Raw genomic sequence first — 11,500 nt, 5'->3', positions numbered from 1 at the left:
CTCCAAGCTATTGGATGGTTCAGCTTGAACTAGGTTCTAAACTTGTTGGGGAAAAACTAGGCGGCTGAGTCGGTCTAGATTGGGCGTAGTTGTTACTGGTTCCAGCCCTTTGGTTACTCCAGGAAACATTCAGGTGGTTCCACCACAATGGGTTATAGAAGTTGGATTGCAGTCCTTGCCTTCCTTGATTTTGGTTTTGGTTACCCATGTAATATACGGATTTGGGGTTCGATGGACATTTTTCGAACAAATGTCTTTCCCCACAATAAACACAGGCTATACTCTCAAATTGGTGAGGAGGTTGGGCTGCAAAACTGTTTGACCCATTAGTGGTAAGATTCTTAAGCATTGAGGATATTGAAAATACCTGAGATGCAAGTGAAGTGAGAGCGTCCACTTCATGTATTCCAGTGACTCGTCTTCCTGACGCGGCTCGATTGATTGGCCATTGATAATTGTTACTGGCAATCCTCTCGATGATTTCGTAAGCCTCATTATAAGACTTAGAAAGGAGAGCACCGTTAGCAGAAGCGTTCACTACCATCTTCGTGTGAGTATTGAGACCATTATAAAATGTCTCAAGTTGGATGCAATGTGGGATTCCGTGATGAGGGCATTTCTGTAATAGTTCTTTGTATCATTCCCATGCCTTATATAAGGACTCATCATCCATTTATTAGAAGGCGGTGATCTCGTTCCTCTAACTTAGCATTCTTGCTAGGTGGGAAATACTTCATAAGAAATCTTTCGGCTGACTCTTACCATTGCCATGTAGAAATTGAGTTTGGTGGCAATGAATTCAACCAGGCTCGAGCTCTGTCCCTTAGCGAATATGTGAACAACTTCAATCATAATGCATCTTCGAGTACTCCAGCTAATTTGAAAGAGTCGTTCACCTCCATAAATAGTCTTAGGTGAAGATGAGGATCTTCAGTAGGATTCCATTGAATTGGCCCACAGTCTGAAGCATCTAGAACATGATTGGCTTCAGCTCGAATTGTTGTGCCTCGATTTCGGGTCTCCTAATGCCCGGATTAAGATCGTTAAATACTGGCACAACATGTTGTCTTAAGGCTCTATCCCTATTATCAGCAATAAGGATAGGATTTTGAGCAGGGTTTGCTCCATTCCCTTGGATCAAATTTTCAAAGTTCATTTCTTCGGTCTTTCTCTAGTTCGCTTGTCTTCTTCGCTGTCGAAAGGTTCGTTCTATCTCAGGGTCTACAGGGAGTAAGTCAATAATCTGGTCAATATTCATAAACACCTGAAATTATCAGAGAAAAATTAATTAAGTTAAAAATTAAACAGAAAAATAAACCAAAATGTAAAACTAACAAATTCATAAATAATGGCTTTTTAAAACAGTCCCTGGCAACGGCGCCAAAAACTTGGAACGATGGAAAAATGTGCAAGTGTACACAATTGCAACAAGTAATAAAGTGACAAGTAATGTCGAGTTATCATACCCACAGGGACTGTAAAAAGAATTATTTATGAAATTAATTGTAAAACATTTTGGTGAGGTAAAAATAATTTTGTTTTAAAAGATGGTCAAAAACTATTTAAAAACTAAGTAAATAATTAAATAAAACAAAGGAGTTCTAATGCACGATTTCAAATAAGATTTAATCAAGGTAACATACATGTTTACATTGTTATGAATAAATTCACGGCAGCTCGGTAATTGGCTAACTCCTGAACATACTCACATACAAAAATCCATTCATCTCTTGACATATCCCTATGTCAATTCAATCGACTAAACAGATTCTAATAAGCAAACATGTTATCGTACATAGATATTCATTAATTGAACTAATCTCTTGCATATCCCTATGTCAATTCAAACGTTTAATTAAATCTAATAAGCATATAAAAAACTATGTGATGTAACAAGGCATCCCTACCTTTAAACAGTTTAATCACAATAATCTTGCAAGTTATACAAGGCAATAATATCACCATATACATTGCTAATTTAACCTTCAGCTACCTTAGAAGAATAAATATGTACTGATTAAGTATTGTGTCAATTAATTATAATTTCAATTCGTTTAAATAATTAATTCATTAGTTATTTAACAATCATATTGCAAAAATAACTTAGGCATGATTTTACTTAACCAAGCAATTTACCGAGGCCTATTAAAGCATAAACATCATTTTAACAATTCAAGTAGGCAGAATATAATCAACCCAACACAAACTTAATTTTAAGCTAAATTGATTAAGATAACCATTTCAATAGCATAAATATTCATAAACATGTTCATCAAAACAACAAAAATTAAAGAGATAGGGAACAAGAAGCAAATCCAGTGTTTCTCTGTGGCTTGACTAGTTGCTCCATTCTTCGTTCTTCATTACCCTCGACTATCAAGGTGGCTTATGAACACCTAATTGCTGCTCCAAAATGGCTGATGAGAGCCTCTTTCCCAAGAGAATAAATCGGCACTTGAACAATAAGGGAAATGGGATGGAAAAAGTGAGAGAAAAAGTGAGAGAGGAGAATAGAGAATGAGAGAATGTTGTGGAATGAGGGATGATTTGAATGATCAGCAAGGGGTAGCTTCTATTGCTGATTTTGGCTGCTAAAAATAGAAAATTCCAGTAGCCAAAGAGCCCCCCTATGGTCGGCCATCTACTTGGAAAGAGTTCAGACTTTCAACTTTGCTAAAAATGGCATGGGGCAAATCTACAAAGCCATAATTAAAGGTGGGGTTTGAATGAAAATTAGAAGTCTTTCGAGGGCCTTTTTGCAAGCATATTTTATCAGATAAAATGATGGTTTGGGTCAGCATATGGATGGTTCTGGGCAGCCCAATTAGTGGCTGGGTCTGTTCATTCAATATGGTTCGATCAGTGCGGTTGAACTGGACCTTTTCTCCATAATTAATTTAAAATAATTTATTTAACCCAAATTAAATAGGGAATAAATTAAAATTAATTACATTATGAATTAATACACATTTTTGGACCGTCTTAGGCTGGAAATTCATGTGCCTCGATACTTCAAATTGCTTCTCAGTTTTGTGCTTTTAGCGGTGTCAGTCGAGCCAATTTTCGCCCTTTGCGCGAATCTGTTGAAAATAGTCAAAATTAATCAAAATTGAGTATAAAATTAACTAAATTCACCATGTTCATATTTTTAACACAATTTAATTATTTTATAATATTTAATTATTTTTCGACAAGAATTTAACCGGATTTGCATGAATTTAAGTAAGAATGGGTATGAAAAAGTATATAAATTTTGTGTTTCCAAGTCCTATCAGAGAAGTTGAGTTTGGTATTGAAATATTTCCGGATACAAAACCCATTTCTATTGCTCCTTATAGAATGGCTCCAATGGAATTGAGAGAATTGAAAGTTCAGTTGCAGGAACTAATAGAGAAAGACTTTGCAAGACCTAATTTTCACCATGGGGTGCACCAGTGCTCTTTGTGAAAAAGAAAGATGGTTCGATGAGATTGTGCATAGATTATCGACAGCTTAACTAGATGACTATTAAGAACAAGTATCCACTACCTAGAATTAACGATTTGTTTGATCAATTGAAGGGAGCTACTGTGTTTTTCAAGATATATTTGAGATCTGAATATTATCAGTTGCGAGTTAAAGTGTCAAATGTTCCGAAGACTACTTTTCGGATTAGGTATGACCATTATGAGTTCCTTGTGATGCCATTTGGCTTGACTAATGCTCCTGCTATTTTCATGGACTTAATGAATCGAATTTTCAGGCCTTACTTGGATAAATTTGTAGTTGTGTTCATTGATGATATCTTGATTTATTCTCATGATAAGACTGAGCATTCAGAGCATTTTAGAATAGTTTTACAGACTTTGAGAGATAATCAACTTTATTTCAAGTTTAGCAAAAGTGAGTTTTGGTTACAGGAAGTTGGTTTTCTTGGACATATAGTCTTAGGTGAAGGTATTAAAGTTGATCCGAGCAAGATTTCAACCATTATTGATTGGAAGCCTCCCAAGAATGTATCAGAGGTCAGAAGTTTTCTTGGTCTCACTGGTTATTATAGACGATTTTTAGAGGGATTTTCCCTGATAGCTACTCCATTGAAAAGATTGCTACAGAAAGATGTCAAGTTTGAATGGACTGAAAAGTGTCAGTAGAGTTTTGACAAGTTAAAGGCATTGTTGATTGAAGCTCTTGTCTTAGTACAACCAGAACTGGGTAAAGAGTTTGTGATTTATAGTGATGCGTCCTTGAATAGACTAGGCTGTGTACTTATGCAGGAAGGAAAGGTAATTGCTTATGCTCCTAGACAACTAAATCCACACGAGAAAAATTATTTGATACATGATTTAGAACTAGCTGCCATTGTATTTGCGTTGAAAATTTGGAGACATCACCTGTATGGTGAGAAGTGTCGAATATTTACTGATCATAAAAGTTTGAAATACTTGATAACTTAGAAGGATTTGAACTTGAGGCAAAGAAGATGGCTAGAGTTGATTAAAAATTATGAACTAGTGATCGATTATCACCCGGGTAAGGCAAACGTACTTGCTGATGCTTTGAGTAGAAAATCTTTATTTGCATTAAGAGCTTTGAACACTAGTTTAACCTTATCAGATGATGGTTCTATCTTAGCTGAATTAAGAGTTAAGCCAATGTTTCTTGAAGAAATTTGTGAAGCTCTAAAAGATGACAGTGAGTTGCAAGCCAAAAGAGCTCAGTGTGAGTCGGGTATAGAGTCAGATTTTTAGATCATTTCTGACGGTTTTTTAATGTTTAGAAATCGGATATGCGTACCAAAGAATGATGAGCTTATTCGAAAAATTTTAGAGGAAGCACATAGCAGTTCTTTGTCTATTCATCCAGTTAGTACAAAGATGTATAATGATTTGAAGAAAATATATTGGTGGGTAGGAATTAAGAGAGATATCTCAGAGTTTGTTTCTAGATGCTTGATCTGTCAGCAGGTAAAACCCGAACATCAGGTACCTTCAGGTTTATTGTAGCCTGTGTTAGTTCCTGAGTGGAAATAGAACCAAGTTGCCATGGATTTTGTGACAGGATTGCCGTTGACACTGAGAAAGAAAGATGCAGTATAGGTTGTGATTGATAAGCTAACGAAGTCGGCTTATTTTATTCTAGTTTGTATGGATTATTCACTTGACAAGTTGGCCGAGTTGTATATTTCAAAGATAGTTAGACTACATGGAGTACCGTTATCGATTATTTCAGATAAAGACACGAGATTCACTTTGCAGTTTTGGAAGAAGTTACAGGAAGCTTTGGGCATAAAGTTTAGTTTTAGTACAACTTTTCATCCTCAGACCGATGGTCAGTCAGAGAGAGTTATTCAGATACTTGAGGCTATGCTCATATGTTGTGTCTTAGAATTTCAAGGTAGTTGGGAGAAATATTTTCCATTGGTAGAGTTTGCTTATAATAATAGTTACCAGTCGAGTTTGAAAATGGCACCTTATGAGGCTTTGTATGGACGTAAATGTCACACACCTTTGTATTTGACAGAGCTTAAAGAAAATTAGATTTACGGGGTTGATTTAGTTAAAGAAACTGAAGAGAAAGTGAAAGTTATCAGAGATTGCTTGAAAGCAGCTTCAGATAGATAAAAGTCTTATGCAGACTTGAAAAGAAAAGAGATTGAGTTTCAAGTTGGTGAAAAAGTGTTCTTGAAAGTATCCCCGTGAAAGAAAGCCTTTAGAATTGGCAAGAAAGGCAAACTAAGTCCACGTTTTATTGGACCATTTGAGGTGACTGAAAGAGTTGGACCATTAGCATATCGGTTAGCTTTGCCACTAAAGTTATAGAAGATTCATGATGTGTTCCATGTGTCCATGTTACGTCGTTACCGTTCTAATCCTTCACATGTGATTTCACAGACAGAGGTTGAGATTCAGCAAGATATGACTTAAGGTGAAGAACTGGTAAAGATTTTAGCTCGAGAGGTCAAGCAATTAAGGAACAAAAGTATTGCACTTGTGAAAGTATTATGGCATAGGCATGGGGTAGACGTGGCTACATGGGACCCTGAAGAGGTTATGCGAAAACAGTATCCAAATCTTTTCACAGGTAAGATTTTCGAGGACGAAAATCCCTAAAAGGGGAAGAAATGTAACATCCCAAAATAGGGCCTAAACGAAACAGTGGTTGCGAAACCACGAACCCGAGTTAGAAAATTTTATTCCCATTAAGTTTTATAATTTAACGAGTGATTAGATGCATGTGTTAGAGTATCGATGGAAAATTTTATAGATAGCATGCTTAATTTGCCTACTAAGGCTTAATTGCAAAAGTTGATAAATATGAATTTTAGATGCTAAGGGATTAAATTGAAGAGTATAATTGAAGTAGAGGTCCTTAAATGGAATTAGACCATTAGGTTTTCATGGACAAAAATGGACATACATAGATAAAAATAACTAAAGTTTTAATGAATGGTATTTTAGTCATTTGGTAATTAAAAGATTAAAAAAGCGAAAAAGATGGCAAAATGTGCTCATCTTCTTAATTAGGCCGAAATATCAAGGGTTCTTCATAACTAGGGTTTTGTCAAGCTTCCAAGCTTCATAGTAAGTGATTCCAAGCCCCGTTTTTAATGTTCTTTACTTTTTTGAAGTCCCCGGTAACTTGATTTAGCTTATTCTAGCAATAATTTAACTTAGGGTTCATATTTGGAAAAATACCCATAGGTGAAATGTGTTTATTTTGATTTTTTATGGTAGAATATGAAGTTTGAAATTATGTTAAATGACTTGAGCTAATGGATTTTAAGCGAAAACGAGTAAAACAACATAATCGGTAAAAATACCTAATGGTCATGAGTACATGTTAGACTGGGAATTTGATGTTGCCGTAGGTAAATAAATGATCAGCATGTCATAAAACATAAGAATTAGGGATAAAGTTTCATTTCCGAGCCTTGGGGAAAATGTGTAAATATGTAAAAGTTTAGGGGCAAAATTATAATTTTGCCAAAGTTAGAGTTAAGGACTGTTTTGATAAATGTGAATATTAAATAAGTTAAATTTTCTATTATAGATCAAGAAGAACAAAATTCGGTGTTAGACCGAGGAAAGAAAAAGGTTAAGGACTAAATGAAAATATTTGATCGTATTTTGTATCGAGGTAAGTTTGCGGTAAATGAATGCAATGTTTTATTATTTATAATTAATGATGTTATTTTTCAGCATCTATATATTTATTTTGTAAATTTATTCCTTGATGATTCAAGCAAGAATTGACGGAGAAATGATACTTAAAAGTCCCGATTGAACCTTAGGAATGTGTAGGATACAAATGTCATGACATTAGGGTTTAAGGATACCAAATAAGACCATACCAAGGCATGGCATTGGTAAGACTATGCCAAGGCATGGCATTGGTAAGTTCTACAAGGTAAGGAGATCATGCAAGACCATGTCAAGACATGGCATTGATAAACTACTATAAGGCTAAGATCCCATGTAAGACCATGCCAAGGCATGGCAATGGTGAGTTCATAAGGCAAGGATACCACGTAAGACAATGTCAAGATATGGAAATGGTAAGTTTAAAAAAGGAAAGGTACCCGTGTATCCTTAGTATTCCAAATGGTTCAACGAAAAATTCAAAGAGTGTGCCAAAGGGAAGGTAAGATAAGTCCATGTTCAAAAGGTTCAGGTTATCTTGATAATTCATTTAAAATGTTGTTTTTTATTTACATGCAAACTTCACTAAGCTTTATGCTTACTCCCGTTCTTTTCTCTCTTTTTTATAGTATCGCAAAGCCAATTCGAAAAATCATAAGGATGTAGGAGATCGCCTCACACTATCAACGAGTTATCTCTGTATTTTGTGACTAGAAATACTTTAAGTTATGGCATGTATAGGGACTTGGCTATTTTGTGTGTATGTCCTTATGATATGATTAAAGAATGGCATGTGAATACTTGGAAATGATTAGATTATGATATAGCTAAATAAGAACATGTTTTGGTATTATGTATGCCTAAATGAGGTTTGATGCAAAGAAACAATGAAAGAGTAAGAGTTGGCCATGGAACAGTTAGGAAACAGAAGCAGTGATGTGGTTTTGAAAAATCCCTAAAAATTTTAAAAGTGGAATTAAATGGTGAATGAGATATAGAATTAAATCTTTTTGAGTCTATTTACATAGGAAAGAAACAGAGCAAGCAAAGGTAGTCTATATTCTGAGGTATTTAAATTTTTGTAAGACTGGTTCAGAGTGACTTCGTGATCCCCTGTTCCAACTTTGGAATATCACTAGAAATTTTACAAAAAGAATTATAAGTCAAATTTTATATTTCTAGATTCCTTAGTGAGTCTATTTTCACTAGAAATAAACAGAAACATTATCTGATTTCTGTATAATGAGATAAATGATTTTAAGTGAAGAGAGGTCAGGTACACTGAACTGCAAAACAGGGAAACCTTTAATGAATAAACTGTACTAATTGGCCAAACTAAAGATTATGGAAAAATTATGGTAAGAACATATATGAGTCTTGTTTCAGGGAAAATTTACAGATTGAAACTATAATTAATTTAGTGACAGTTACGCAGATGGATAGTTTTACTATGAATAGTGAAATAAATTGTTTTGATTTGTGTAAGTAATCAAAAATTTTTTAATGTTCCCAGTTAAGATTAGTCTGGTAATGCCGCGTGCTCGACTCCGACAACGATCTCGGGTAAGGGTGTTACACTAATATTTATTTTGGGCCTCAATGGCTCTTATAAGGGACTATTGATTTATTTATAATGTGAATGAAATATGAGGTGAAATTTCTGATAATTGATTTATATATTCAAATAATACTCCGTAACCTTGTTCCGGTGACAGATTCGGGTTAGGAGTGCTACAAAATAGCACCACACTATCACAGGCCAGTACATGCTATTTTCAATCCTAGAATCGACTAAATCATAGCTTTGATACCACTAAATGTAACACCCCTCACTTGGTCCGATCACCGAACTAAAGCTATAGGATGCTACAATAGTTAACGAAACAAATCACATACAACTCCAAATTTAAAAATTCATTTAAACAATAAAAACAATTCATAATACATGCATAATATGATTTGCAAGCAAATCCAAGTCTCAATCGGGCTTACAAAAGCTCTTAAGTAGACCTGAGTACAAATAAGGACTAAATTGAAAATACTTCAACAAGTAGGGAAATTTTTGAAACTGGGTCACACGGCTATGTGCCTAGACCGTGTTACAAACAGTGGTAATGAGGAATTGGAGCCATACAACTGTATAACTCACTGAAGCCATGTGGCCCGAAATAAAAATTTCATCAATAGTTACACGATCGTGTGGCTAGGCCTTATAACAAACTGAGACCACGTGAAAAATTAAATGACCAAATCTATAGTACTCTCAAGCATATGGCCAGCACGTGTGTCAATCGAAAATAGTGTGATACAAAAGCTTCCTAATTACCAATTTACCTGTGTGTGACATATGGTCGTGTGTTAGCCCATGTAGTGCAAAAATATGCCTTTTAATGCAAGCTACCAAAACCAATCTCTCAAATATGCATATAAAACTAACCACTTTTAGACTTGTCCAAAATGTACAGTATCATTTCAAAGGATATCACAAATCAACATCATTAGCATCTAAGCAATATGCCTCAATGGCACTCTCACACAACATGAATCAACTCAACTTATTAATCCCATCTCATGCCAATTTAGATTATGACCACATATATGCCCTACATGCAATCAAAACACCAAATTATAACCACCTGTAACTGACCATATTACCAAAATTAATAATGTACAAGCTTGGCACTAAAACCATTCCATGTATCATGCTTATATCATCCAAATTAATCACCAAAATTACAATGTCTTATTTATCACTAAGACATAACCTATTTGCACATCTCATGACACATTCAAAAATACCACCAACTCATATTGTTCCACCATATTTCCATACTAAATAACCATAAAATACCCATATATATATAAGTTTGGTCAACCACATTCAAAAGTTACCATTCAAAATTATAAGTTAACATACCAACTTGCCAACAAACACACACATTTTATATTTCACCAATCAACATTTAGCTTCCAACAAAACATATATAGTTACATGCCATATAACCGAGTTTGAACTATCAAATTTCTACCAAGATTGAAGCGGGATAGTGTGAGCTCTGGGGTGATATGATAGACGCATTCCATAAAATGTAAACTATAGAAAACAGAAAACGAAACAGTGTAAAATTTAAATATGCTTAGTAAGTTCATATGTTTTAAAACATTAAAACTCACCTCTTATCATAATAAGATACAAATTATCTAATATATAAATTCCTGCCAACATATTTCACATATAGAAGATAAGGGTATCACATTCAATAATATAACATTTCAATTCATTTCATACCATGAAATTCCATTTCATTCCATAATACGTCAATGTTACATCACATTACATTTATTACCATTCAATCAACATTTCATTTACAAAAACCATTTAGCCCAATGAACTGCAATAAATAGATATAGATGTGCGAGTAACCACCCAAAACACACATGATTGCTCAAATGAGCTATACCACTAAAACACACATAGGCATTGAGTTCCAAGCCCATAGGCTATACATCACTCCAAAACACAATTGATCTCCGTAGAGATAATCAGTCGCAGTGGTCTCCATGGAGATAGAATCGATAATCTATAATAAATGTTGGATTTCGATACAATCAGTATATTTTTAGACCTTAATCATATCTCATATATAATCTTGTACAACACACAAGTAACCCTATTGGCATGCCAATAGTATCCTATCCTATGTTCATCCGGGCTCAATACTCATATCAATATAACTATTTACAAATCAGTCTTTTTTCCTCACCTTTTATACCAATTTGTAAACAATTTAAAATATTTTTATTTTACAAATCAATCACAAAAATTACATAAATATAAAAAAAATACCATATGAACTTAATAGGTACAAATAACAATAGTAGAAGTGTTAGGGACTAATCTACTATTTTCCCTTTTCCTCGATTATCTACCGGTTGATTCGATTCTTAATCTATATGGTAATTCATTTCAAATTATCATCCTAAATACATTATAACAATCTATTTAATGCATATGATATCCTACTATCACTTTACACAATTTCCCTAAAATTTTACAATTTTTTCAATTTAGTCCCTAAAACTGAAACAAGCATATCTTTCACATTTAAACCCAAATTTTCAATCTGATTTTAATATCACCCCTATACCTCTCTCAAGCATATATATTTATAGAAATTTCATGCTATTTTTGACATATTTTCATTTTAGCTCCTAAATTCGAAACTAACAAATTTCACTTTACAAAATAGCCTATTCCATATCAAAGCTTCAAACTCTAACTGTAACACCCTGAATTTGGGCCTAGAAGTTTTGGGCCTTGAGCATGGGAGCGGTTGAAGGCAGCTTATAATATTTTGTTGTGCATGTAAATTTCGTTA

General features: G+C 34.2%; 1 non-coding gene across 1 annotated transcript; it reads left to right on the top strand.

Annotated features, from left to right (window-relative positions):
- The first annotated feature begins 599 nt into the window (after positions 1-599).
- On the top strand, positions 600-706 carry LOC121231536 (small nucleolar RNA R71). The gene has a single exon (XR_005929594.1). It is a non-coding gene; the product is annotated as a small nucleolar RNA R71 (small nucleolar RNA).
- Positions 707-11,500: the final 10,794 nt, after the last annotated feature.

The sequence above is a fragment of the Gossypium hirsutum genome, chromosome A06, assembly GCF_007990345.1.
Source record: "Gossypium hirsutum isolate 1008001.06 chromosome A06, Gossypium_hirsutum_v2.1, whole genome shotgun sequence".
NCBI lineage: Eukaryota > Viridiplantae > Streptophyta > Magnoliopsida > Malvales > Malvaceae > Gossypium > Gossypium hirsutum.
The sequence above is the reverse complement of the archived record's forward strand: the minus strand, read 5'-3'. Positions and strand labels throughout refer to the sequence as shown.